At 36.7% G+C, this 12,829-nt stretch overlaps 1 pseudogene; it reads left to right on the top strand.

Moving 5' to 3' along the window:
* The first annotated feature begins 11,725 nt into the window (after positions 1-11,725).
* Positions 11,726-12,488, top strand: LOC141516388 (centromere protein Q pseudogene; annotated as a pseudogene).
* Positions 12,489-12,829: the final 341 nt, after the last annotated feature.

Below are 12,829 nucleotides of genomic sequence, written 5' to 3' on the forward strand. Positions count from 1 at the left end.
TGATTGGATAAATGAGGTAAAGAAAATTGATCCATTGATTCTTCTAAATCAATGAGATTATAAGAACTTTGGTAACTGGAAGGATGATGGTGTCTTAAATTGCAATAGGGGAAAATTCCTATGTATGGAGCCTAAAATTCCCACCATTGAATCCACTAAATTGTGATTTCTTCTTGAAAAACTTTGTGACTAATACTTTCCTTTGAGGATCTCAGAATCTCGGTTTTCAAGGAGGACTTAGAAACCATCTGACTCAACTCGTAGCTGAATAAAATCCCCTGACTAGGGCGGCTAGGTGGCGTAGTGGATAGAGCACCGGCCCTGGAGTCAGGACTACCTGGGTTCAAATCCGGTCTCAGACACTTAATAATTACCTAGCCGTGTGGCCTTGGGCAAACCACTTAACCCTGTTTGCCTTGCAAAAAAAAAAATATATATATATATATATATATATATATATATATATATATATATATATATATATATATATAATGGTATCTGCAATGCAGATCACAATTCATGCACATCTGTTCATAAAGTGACTCACTTTTTCCCAAAATGAAAATAGAAAAGGTGGGACTCTTGCTCATTCATCTCTTTGCTCTATCCTCTCCACTCCCATTGATACAGTCTGCCTTCTTTGGGTACCTTCTGCAGCCAAGAGATGATCTGGGGTAAGAGGGTGTGAAATGGAATTTTACAAACACAAGCTGCTAACATCCAGCTGAGAAGAGAGAAGGCAAGGAATTGACACAGCAACAGGGGGAATGGAGTGGGGGAGATTGTTGAAGGATAAGGGTAGGTGTGGTTGTGTTGGAGAAAAGTTCCATAATGGATTTTCATGGAAAGAAATTGAATGTGACTTTGGTTTATTTGGAGTCTGTCCACAGCCTCCCTGGATTAAGGTCCAACTCCCACTGTATAGACTGACCATAATGCTCAAGAGAAAGATTAAGCACTTAGTTTGGCATTCTAAATACTTTATAATCTGGTCCCTTTTATCTTTCTTACAACACAATCTTTATAACATCAAATGACATTGGTTTCCTAGCCATTCCTTAAATAAGATACTCCTTTTCCCACTTACTGTTATCTCTAGCAGTTGTTCCCCTTATCTTGAATTTTCATCTTTATCTCTGCCTCTTAGCTTCCCAGGCTTCCTCCAAGTCTTAAGGAAAACTTATCTTCTTCAAGAAGCCTTTCTTGGTCTACCTTAAAGTTAGGGCTTTCCCTCTGGGTTTATCTCCAATTTATTCTATCTATATTTTGTTTATGACTAGTTATTTTCATGTTATTTACTTCATTAGACTGTGAGCCCATTGAAAGAAGAAAGTGTTTTTGCCTTTCTCTATATCCCTAATGCTTTAACACTATACCTAGAATATAGTATGTACTTAATATATGTTTTTTCCACTTCAAAAGAGCTGGACTTTTTTTAATCCATATCTCCCTATACCTCCCCCTCCCTTTTTTATTATGCTACTTCTACAGTTCAGGAATATTGTTATTTGGCAACCTTTCAAGGGTGTCTAAAATCTCAGAGGAGCTTTTTGGACGTAATCACTGGAAAGTTGGACCTATAAATTATTCTGAGTATCCTGTAGCTGTTTATGGGCTCAGAGAGTTCTAGTTGGCTTCCATATTTTCATGGGGTTAAATAAAGGGTGTGCTTTACTCTTAATCATTTTACCTCTGGTCCTTATAAGATAATTGATAAAGTCTTATCCACATTAAGAAAACCTAGAAACATAGTTATATCTAAACTTAAATTGGAAGATTTCCCTGGAGTAAAGTCTTCTGTAGAGGCATACTAAACCAAGAGAGAAGCACACTTTGGGAGTTAGTTTTGAATCTGATGTTTGCAAATCCAGACACTTTGGAGAAAGGACAGGGTTGGACAATGCTTACTATTTTAATGATTTGGTGAAATACATAGAATCAGAGAGCTTTGACGACCTGCTCATTAGTTAGTGAGACCTAATATTGGAAATGGATGTTGTCTAAAATATTTCGTGGATGCTATCTTGAAGATCAGAGTACACCTTAAAGAGAGATTTCTTGTGGAAGTTGAGGTCTTGATTTTCCTGCATGAGAATGACATTTTGTTGATTGAGTCAAGTCTCAGGTGGTGGTTGAGCTTCCCAATCTTCTCATAAAAGAATCTGCACAAGAATGTCTGCTGTCTAGGCTATAATATCCATTATCTATAAAATTTATTCATTTGAATATGTATATATGTGGCTGTAGCTTAAAAAGACATTGCAAATAAAGGCTAAGCCAAATCCAGATTTGACTAAAAGAGGAGTGAATTGGAGAACCTTTGGGAAATTACACAATTCTTTTAATGACTCCAATTTTCTCCCTGAAACAAAGACCCATCTTTTTTGTGCCAATATTTTTCCATTGGTGTTATATAGCTGAGCCATGCCATGCCATGCTGCAGTCATCCAAAGGAATCAAGTTGGAAATTACCCAGAGTGCAATTAAGGAGACTCACTGTGAGCACAAATAGACTGTAACATGTTGGAAATGGAGAATTATGCAGAAGGGCAAGGGATATCATCAGAGAAACACATAACTAGGAAAAAGGAAGAGATTGTCACAAAATAAGAGGAAGGGATGGGTGATTCACATGCTCACATTAATACTCACATAATGTCAAGATATTCTGAAGAAGTCCTCCAACAGACAGAAATAACTGCAGTGAATATTTTAAGTGAGGCAATGTAAAAAAAGTTGCAAAATATGGAAAGAGAGAGATCCTTTTTGATATGTATCATTGAGAGTATAGAACCACTTGAATATGCATTCATTTAGAGTCCTCACATCTATATAGCACATTCAGGTGTGCTAAGGGCTTTGTAGACCCTATCTTGGATCCAGATTTAAGATGAGTTGAGAGAGGTATAACTCACCAGAATCTTGGGAAAGGCAAGAGATCAGAAATCAAGAAAGCCAATAGTTAAGAGTTAGACAACTGGAAAGAAGTGAGCAGAATTAGAACAATTAGTACAATGCCATTTTCATGACAAATGACTTAGAAAGCTTTACAGAATTTGATTAAAACAAAGACCAGGTATGATTCTATAGGACTGATGATAATACGTAATACTCACCCTCAGAGAAAACTGATAGACTAAGGGTGTAGAATGATATATATTTTTAGGCATGATCACTATGGGAATTTGCTGCACTTGACCAGGCACATTAATACAAGGTTTTTCTTTTTCATTTGGGGAAAGGAGAGAGAGAGAGAGAAAGAAAGTAAATTTTTGTTAGTTGAAAAAAATGAAATGAAAAAAAATGTATTATGCTTTTGCTTCACATATGAAAGAGCAGAAAAAAACACAAGGCAGAGTGTTCCTCTTCAATGAAGATCTAGTAGAAGGCAGGATTATTCCTTTTGGAATATACTACCTAGGAGTATTCAGGAATGGTTTGGTTGGACTAAATGATCTTGAAGGAAGTCCCTTCCAACTCTGAGATTCTGTGTGAAATCAGGAATGTAGACAGGTAGTTCAGCCATTGGTATCAGGGCAAACAAATGTCTAAAATACAGGTAGACAGACTAATCAAGTCAAGCCAGCAACAATGAAAGGACTGGGATAGGAATGTGGGTGGGCAAGTTGGATCTCAGTCTTGGGACTTGAAGAAGTAGGTGTAGGGCAGAAGCCCTAACAACGTGCCGAAGCTTCTGCTACTCAAAAGAGCTTGGGAGCATGTCTAGTACTTGAAACTAGTGTGGACAAAACACTCTTTGGGAGTCCCTTGAACTGAGTTGAGTGCAACAGTATATTGTGCTTCTCCTCTATGAAGGTCTTCAGGTAGAGTATGATCTAGGGGTTGGGGGGGGAGTTCCTATGGTGTTTGGATTGTACTAGATGATCACTGAGGTCTCTGCCAAATCTCAAACTCTGTGAGCTTCCAAAACATAATCCTTGACTTAGAGACATCTGATATGTATAAAGCAAACTCCTGGAGCTGACCATTGTATCCTGATGAGTTGAGCCATAGTTAGGCTAAGAGAACCATATGGAACAGTTGCTGATGCTTTACAGTTAACTTGATATTGCCAATTTCCTCTTTTTGTCTATCTATTCATCAATAAAGCAAACCAACCATGAGTTTTCCATTCATTAGACTAAGAATGCTTTGAACTCAGAAGTTGCTACTATCAGATTATGGTTGGCTGGTCCTCACTTGCAGACAAATCTAAAGTCACAAATACAGGCAGGTCATTGGCTGAGGAACAGGGCAAGAAGAGAGTTTTGAAGGTGACCTCTTTACATCTTGTGCTTGCTTAGGCTTTGAATTTTAATGAATCTCAAAATAACGTCTGAAAATTCACAATTTTCTATGAATTGGTCTGTGGGTTATATGTGAATACGGCCAGTACTTAAATAAAGATGATATGGGACTTACTCTGATTGACTGTTGATGATAAATCATGAACTAGTTGTCAGTATCCAAACTACCTGCCAAAAAAAAACACTTTGGATTTTCTCTCCTCTACCACTGCCAAACACCAGCAAAGTCATTTCCAACTTTCATATATCTTCATTTCCCATCCATTCTGAATGTTTCTTGTATGTACTATTTAAGTATGCATCATATCCCTCATTAAATTGTTTTTCTCATGAGGGCAGGGGTTATTTTTGCCTTTTTTTGCATCCACAGGGCTTGGCACATAGTAAATAATAAATGTTTGCTGATTGATTGATTTAATTCCATTGCAGGACAAATTAATGTGATTTGGTAACCAAGAGTAGATTGGATTGAAAATTATTATAAGAATTTCTAGGAAGGTTATCCTTATCTATTTCATACCATCTCTTTCCCATACTTGAATTCATTGTTCCTTATAGATCTTATCTCTCTGTAGGTCCCAAAGGCAGGTTAAAGTCAATATTTTGAGTTAATATAATCTTCCCCCAAACCCCCTCCTTTCAAATTCATGCTTTGTTCCAGCATGATCCTTTGATCTGTCTTCCATATTTCTCATTTTGTGGCTATAAACTACCCTCCTATATATCTTCTTTAAATACATTTTTATTGATATTTTCTGTATGTTAACATTATAGTATCTAATGCATTCCACCTTTTCTCACTCCGCCTCAAGAGATATTCCTTATGTGACGAGAAATCTTTTTAGTTAGGAAAATAAAAATAAAATCTAAAAACACCTGTGGACCTCCACAAAAGGGAAAGTTGTGCCTTCTTCTCTCTTATGTTTCATAGTCAATTAGTTCTGGAGTCTTATTGATTCGATCTACATTGTCAGATTCCATGGAGACTCTGGGGCTGAGTAGGAAAGGATGAGCAGCTGTATAGGCAGCTACTAGCTTTTTCCTGGGAATATTCAAAGATGGTGTGAAATGAATTCAGTTTGATGTTGAGACCCTGGGTACAGTCAAGGTGGAATAATGAAGAGGAGACTGATTGTTGGCATGAAGGGTCATTCAACTGCTAATGCTTTCTTTCAGACTGCTGTCATATTATATATATATATATATATATATATATATTTTTTTTTTTTTCCTTTAGGTTTTTGCAAGGCAAACAGGGTTAAGTGGCTTGCCCAAGGCCACACAGCTAGGTAATTATTAAGTGTCTGAGACTGGATTTGAACCCAGGTACTCCTGACTCCAGGGCCGGTGCTTTATCCGCTCCGCCACCTAGGCACCCCTGTCATATATATTTTATATATTTTATACGTACTTGGATATTTATATTGTTTCCCCAATTAGAATGTGAATTCTTTGAGAACAGAAACTGGTTGCTTTTGTTTGTTTTGGTTACTTTTGTTTTGTTTTTGTTTTGCCTTTCTTTTTCCCAGCACTTAGAAAAATGTCTAGAAAACAGTAAGTGCTTAATAAATTCTCATTGACTTACCATTAGACTAATTTGTTAAGAAAACCTGGAAAGAGTGCAAAAGAGTTTAAGGAGAGATTACTGGAGAGGACCTTGATCAAGGGAGCTTGGAAAAAGTGAGAAAGGAGAGAATGAATTGAGGTTGGAAGAGTTCAGTGAGTATGTAGAGGAGAAAGTGACTGGAGGAAATGATTCAGTGGTTAAAAGGACAAATGGGGAGTGGTTCTAAGAGAGATTACACATGGCAGTAGTGTGGTGGCCTCCTTACTTCATAAGTGAATTTGGGGGAAATTTTGCCAGATTGACTTGTACAACAAATGTTAAGTCACATAAGGCTCTCAGATAGTGGATAGCTCTGGGTCTGGAGTCAGGAAGATCCAAATTCAAATTATGCCCCAGACACTTATCAGCTGTGTGACACTCAGCAAGTCACTTTGCCTCTCTTTGCTTCAGTTTACTAAACTGAAAAATGAGGATAGTAATAGTAAACTACTGCTCACAGCTGATGTGAAGATCAAATGAGATATTTGTAGAAGTACATACATAATGGATGATAAATGAGTGTTTATTACTTTATTATTATTATTTCTGAATGTTCCATTTTGGGGGGCAGGGATAACTATTACTTGGGAAGAGTGGAGCAGGGTCAAGGTGTTCCAGAGTACAAGGTATATAGTAAATTTAAAAAACTTGTGTTATCTGTTGATTCTTTCCAATACTCTTTAATAAATATTTATTAACTGACTATTCTTATTATTACCATTCTAGAATAGGCCTTCTACCTTCTACCTACCTACCATACCAATCTGGCCCCACTTTATCTTTCCAGCCACATTTCCTATGGTTCTCTTACTATGCTCTAGCCAAATTAAACTATTTTCTATCCCTCGTATTAAACTATATTTTCTGAACTTTGGTTTAGTTCACACTCTGAATATCTCTATCTCTCCCTCTGTGTCTGTCTCTCTTCTCTCTGCTGTCACTCTCCTTACTGTCTTTCCTCTCTATCTCTCTCTGTCTGTCTGTCCCTCTCTCCCCATTCTATCTCTCTCTTCACTCTCTCCTGTATCTTTGTCTCTATCTCTCTGTCTGTCTCTCTTTCTCTCCCTAATTGTACCTGGTGAATTCCTAAATACCTTTAAAGTCTATCTTAAATGACAACTCTTCCAGTAAACGTTCCCTCAGTTCTATAGAATAAAACCTTCCTTCACAGACCTCACATAAGCTTTTGTTTCTATAGTTCTAATGCCCTTGGATAGTTTTATGTGGGATAGCAATTTGCATTTGTGCTTTATTTCCTTTCTAGACAATGTGTCCCATAAACAGAGACTGAATTGATTATATTTAATCTCCATCACAGTACAGTGCAGCCTCTCAAATTTGCTGACTTGAGTTCAAACTTGTTTTTTCATAAGAACTGCATTTGTGGGAGTTTGGGGTAAGCTTCAGTGTGGGGTAAAAATGTTGGGTCTGGAGTCAGGGATCTATGTTCAAACTCCAGCCCTATGATGTAGTGCCTGAATGACCTTGGGTAAGTAATTTTACCTTGCTGAACCTATTTTCTCATTTGTAATAAAGAATATCATGTTAAATGACCTCCAAGTTCCTTTTCATCTCTAAATATGTAATTTAGTTCTACAAATTCATTTTTAAAGAGTCTCAAAAATGCTACTATAATTATCCTAGATCTCTTCATAGTGAATGAACAAGTGTTTATACTGAGTTCATGATTATATGGACTTGCTGAGGATTCCAAGTCATCTTCTCTCTGTAAAGTAATTATTTCATTCCTTTTGGTTGGTACTTGGCTGTAGCTTGATGATATTTCCTTCCATCCAAAGGATTTAGAGATACAGCAGGTTCCAATAAAGATCAGCAGTGGATGTGATTAACTTCCAACACAAATAACAGAACTGGAATCAAACAGCAAGTTTTACTGTAAAGGAAATCTGAAAGCAATTGTTGGGTCATTATGAGGAATTGTAACTCTGAGAAAAATCATGATGCCGATGATGTGCTCATTAGCCACTTTCAGGACATACTTTCCTGAGAACCAAGGAGTTAATATGTTTGACAGATATGGAAGTATAACAGTGAATTAAAAACAAAAATGAAACCTTGGACATACCAGCAAGAGAATCTGGCTACTAGAGAGAGAATAGAAGGTCACTTTTTATTTTCAATGCAAGAGGAAGAATCACTGAAGAGTATTTGAGAGGAAGAGTATACACTTTCCTCCCAAGTAGAAGCAGTAGCAAATGTTCTCAAAATGGGTCTACAACAGTAGACTTACATGGATTCAGGGTGACTTGGTGCTTCACATTTAGAATGGGACATTAGAATTGAGACATTTATAGACCATTTAACAGTTAAAAAACCATGGCTTACTTAGCCAATAAAATGTATTAAGAATAGAATATTGCTTGAGTTGGGGGTAGTTTCCATGTTGGTCAATCAGTAAAATGTCTGAAGGAAGAGATGCTCACTTCGCATGCATTTAGGTCTTTGTATTTCATCCAACACTGGGTCAATTAAATTTTCAAGGATGATTTCAGAAACTAATCTAACTTTGCAGGGAAAGAACTCAGGATAATTCTCCTTTCTCAGGTACCCTTTGTAGTATGCTAGTTTCTGCTCCTGAAAATAGAAAGTGGTAAAGACTCTTCCCTATAGTTGACCACCAACATCTAGTTCTGCAGGGAGCAGTTATGAATTGTTCTGAGCAAGCGGATTTCCATATTTTATGTGTCTTAGTGATGGCTCTCTACCTACTCTTCCTCTTGCCCCCACCATGGACATTGTGTGCAGTAGTAGGAGAAAGTGAAGAAGGTTTATGTCAACTATTTATATATTTTTTTTGTTTAGTACTACTTTTGCTTTCTCTTGAGAAAAATGTTATGATTATTCTTGTTTTTGTGTTCTTTTTTCAATAAAAGTTTATGGTATGCATCAAAGGTGCCATTATAACTTATTTTTAGAAATTACAGTGGCAAATATTAGGATCCTACCCTCAACATAGTTATCAACATAGATACATGTATTGAAGTTGTCTCTATCACCCTGAGAGTAAATTGTAGCAGTGTTGTAATAGTTATGGATGTTTCCTCCAGTCTACCATATTATGATCTGTAAGCCAACTCAGACAGACAGACAGACACACAGACACACACACACACACACAGAAACAGAGAGAAAGAGAGAGATAGGAACAAAGATAGAGGGGCAGAGAGAGAGAGAGAGAGAGAGAGAGAGAGAGAGAGAGACAGCGACAGACAGAGAGAGAAGCAATGAAAGGCAGAAACTCAGAGATACAGAGACACAGAGGCAGAGAGAGACAGAGAGAGAAACAAAGAGACGGAAAGAGACAGATCCATAGAGATCCAGAGAGAGAGAGAGAGAGAGAGAGAGACAAAGATAAGGTGTATGTGTGCGTGTGTGTGTGTGTGTGTGTGTGTATGTGTGTGTGTCTTATGTGTGTACAGGTGCCATAGTGGTACCACATTTAGCCTACATGAAAAATATGCAAAAGGTATATATAGGAAACTAATTGATCCTTAGTAAGAACTCTTGTTAATAATTGCTAGGAAAAATTGAGGACCCATCAAATTGCTTTTCCTTAGACTTTAGATTAAGGAGAAAGAAAACCTCACTTAAATAAGACAAACTAGGCAAGCTTAGGGGTTTTTTTTCTCCTAGGAATGAAGGAGAAAAGACATAACTGGCTCAATAAAAGAAAAAAGCAACTCCTAAAAGTCAAATTATACATATAAATATTCAGTATCATGACTGAATTATAAAAGAGAATAATATATTTTAACAAATGTTCCTGTTCGAGAGGAGTTCACACTTCTATTTTCTTTTAAAGATAGATTTTAAAAAGGGAGATAGGTTATTGATAACTATTCCTTAATTGTATTATTGAAAAAGAGGACTATTGTCTATTCTCTATATAAGACAATTATCTTAAACTGAAAATTTAATATGAAAAAAGAGGAAATATGCTCATGTGCTAGTCATTGATTTTTTTGAAGAAAGACGTGTTAATACTAGAATGAGAGGTGATTGTTTTGAGAGTAGATCTTTTAGCCTAATTGTTTTGGGTACTTGTTAGCAAATTTTAACCTCTCTCCAAGGTGGAAAATTGAGAATGACTTAGAGCAAGTCATTTAAGACCCATTTCAGTATTTTTATGTATCAGGACATTTAAAAATTTTTTAAATTTTAATTCAATGTAAAAAAAATTCTTAGCTCATTAGACCATGCCAAAATAGGCAGAGGATTGGATTTGACTCAGTCCATAGTTTGCTGTCATCTGAACTAGAGGGTCTCTAAAAACCCTTTCAGCTCCCAATAGTTTATAGATCCATAAACTTTATTAATGACATGTTCAGAGTTTCAGTGGAATCCCTAGATTCTGGGGGTTTTTCAATAAGGTTTTTTTTTAGCTTTTTTGTAAGGCAAACGGGGTTAAGTGGCTTGCCCAAGGCCACACAGCTAGGTAATTATTAAGTGTCTGAGACCGGATTTGAACTCAGGTACTCCTGACTCCAGGGCCAGTGCTTTATCCACTGTGCCACCTAGCTGCCCCTTTTCAATAAGGTTTTTAAGGAGGAACCAGATGAGATAAAGAGAAACAGGTAAGAAGACTTGTTCAGAGAAGTCTTTATCCAGTGTGAATTCTCAGGCATAGGCCAGAGACAGGAGTCTACTTAATTCAAACATACTCAAAGGAGTACAAAAAGAATCATATTTCATGAAAACCCAGTCATAAAGAGAAAAGTGGCTAGCAAAATCACCCCACCAGGTCCTCAGTTAGAGAACTTTTCCTTGGATTTTATCTGCAAAAGACATGAAATTTAATCTCAAAATAGTCTATCCTAGGTTTAAGAGTTCAATTTCATGACCCAGAATTTCCAAAACTTCCCTGTTGCTTAAGCTATGTTTGTTTTCCTGATCACTGATCATAAGTACTAATATAAAAGTAGACTGTCTATGTACTGTCTGAGAATAGTCTACTTAAAATGGGAAAGGCTAATCACCAGAAAGTCATCTATTTTATGGGTCAGATTATAGCCCAAATGAGTGAATATTGACTTATCTATGAGTCATCTGATCATGTTGTAACTGTGTATGAGAGATTTGGAAACTAAAACATTTCTATTAAGTAACAGATACATATGTGTGTGTGTGTGTGTGTGTGTGTGTGTGTATAGAGAGAGAGAGCTAACTAGATAGTGTGCTTGAGAATACACACACACACATAGCCATACAAATATTTGCATTAGCTATCATTTACATAGCACTGTAAGGTCTACAAATCACTTTTTAATGTTATTTCGTTTGATCCTCTTAAAGTCCCCATGAGATAGTACCATTTTTGTCATTCTATGGAAAGATAGAGAGTGGGAAGAAGGGAGTGAAAGAGGGAGGAGGGAGGGAGAGAGAACGAGAGAGGGGGAGAAAGAGAGGGAGGAAGAGTGAAAAAGAGAAGGAGAAAGAAACAGAAAGAGGGGAAAAAGAGAATATGCCACTGAACCCATTGAAGGCAGTCCCTTTATCTAATTCCACAGAATTTCCTATTTTGTGGTGCTTTACCAAAATTCTTTCCTTATAACAGCCTTGAAAGGTATGGTGGTTACATATTATTAACTCTATTTTATAAAAGTTAAAAGTTTTGACATGTCCCGGAAAAAGAACAAATAGGATCTGCATCGAAAAACCCCACGCTCTGTAACTGGAAGAAAAGGGACTGGACAACTTTTGGAGGAGCATTTGTGTGTGACTGAACCTTGGCAGACCTTAAGACAGCAAAGACCATTTTAAGGGGTGGCTAACAAATTAACACACTATTGGAACTGTATCAGTATTAATATTTACATCAACTCTGGGCCCTATTTGATATATTCTAGAAACAACAGAAGTCTGGGGTCTTAAAGCACTAATTTGTCTCCCATAAATCATGATGCCTAGAAGAGCAGATGCATATCACATCACAGGAACCAAGTCAAAGCAGATGAGCAAATCTCCACAAAGCAAAAAAACTAGAAAAAGGAAAGTTGATGATGGAGATACTAAGGAGTCAGAGAAAGAGGTCTGTTTTGAGAACTGAAATAAAAGAAAAGGAAAACACTCAAATTCATCTCAGCTGCTTAAAGAAAAGATTTCTTCACTTGTGTGAAACTCATAAAATGAAAGAATGGAACAGTCCAAAGGAAGTGTCAAATCTCTGTCAGAAGGAAATGGAGACTCTTGAGACCAATGAAGAATACCAGGCATTATTGCAGGAAGAAACTGAAAAAGCAGTGAAAGCCACAGAGTTAATAAATGAGAATATTCAGAAACTTCAGGAGAAAATTCAGAAACGCGAAAGTGAATTGGTGGAAAAAGAGGAAAAGCCCAAGAAGGTGCTTCAGATAGATGCTACCAAGGTCCTTTCTCTTCCAGAACTCCCCAAGAAAAGTATTAATGCTCCAATACTTCATGAGGAAATTCTGAAGAGCATCCCAAATCAGAAAGATATTCTAAAGGATCTTCATGTCATGAATAATTCAACAGAGATGAAGAACATGTTAACTTTCATAAAAGAAGCCTATGAAAAGCTAGAGGCCTCATGAGTTCTTGTACTATATATAATGGTGGACAATTTAACATTTATAAATCAGATAAAATGATTGTTCCCTTTAATGGTCTTTAGATATTATAGATGATAAAGCTATCATGAGAATTACAAATCCCCCATTCATCACAAGCACTTTCTCCTTCTAAATGAAAATCCAGAGACCCTCGATCAAAAATTACCAAGTCTTGGTGCTGTAGTCTTCCCATTCCACCTCTTTCTGATATGTACCTTAGGACTGGACACCTAAAAACCAACTTTTGTTCCACTACTCTGACTTTTCTGGACCAGAATTTCAACTGAATGTAATTCAATTATTTTTAATGCAAGGATCAATCAAAT

Source organism: Macrotis lagotis, chromosome 3 (genome assembly GCF_037893015.1).
Source record: "Macrotis lagotis isolate mMagLag1 chromosome 3, bilby.v1.9.chrom.fasta, whole genome shotgun sequence".
NCBI classification, from domain to species: domain Eukaryota; kingdom Metazoa; phylum Chordata; class Mammalia; order Peramelemorphia; family Peramelidae; genus Macrotis; species Macrotis lagotis.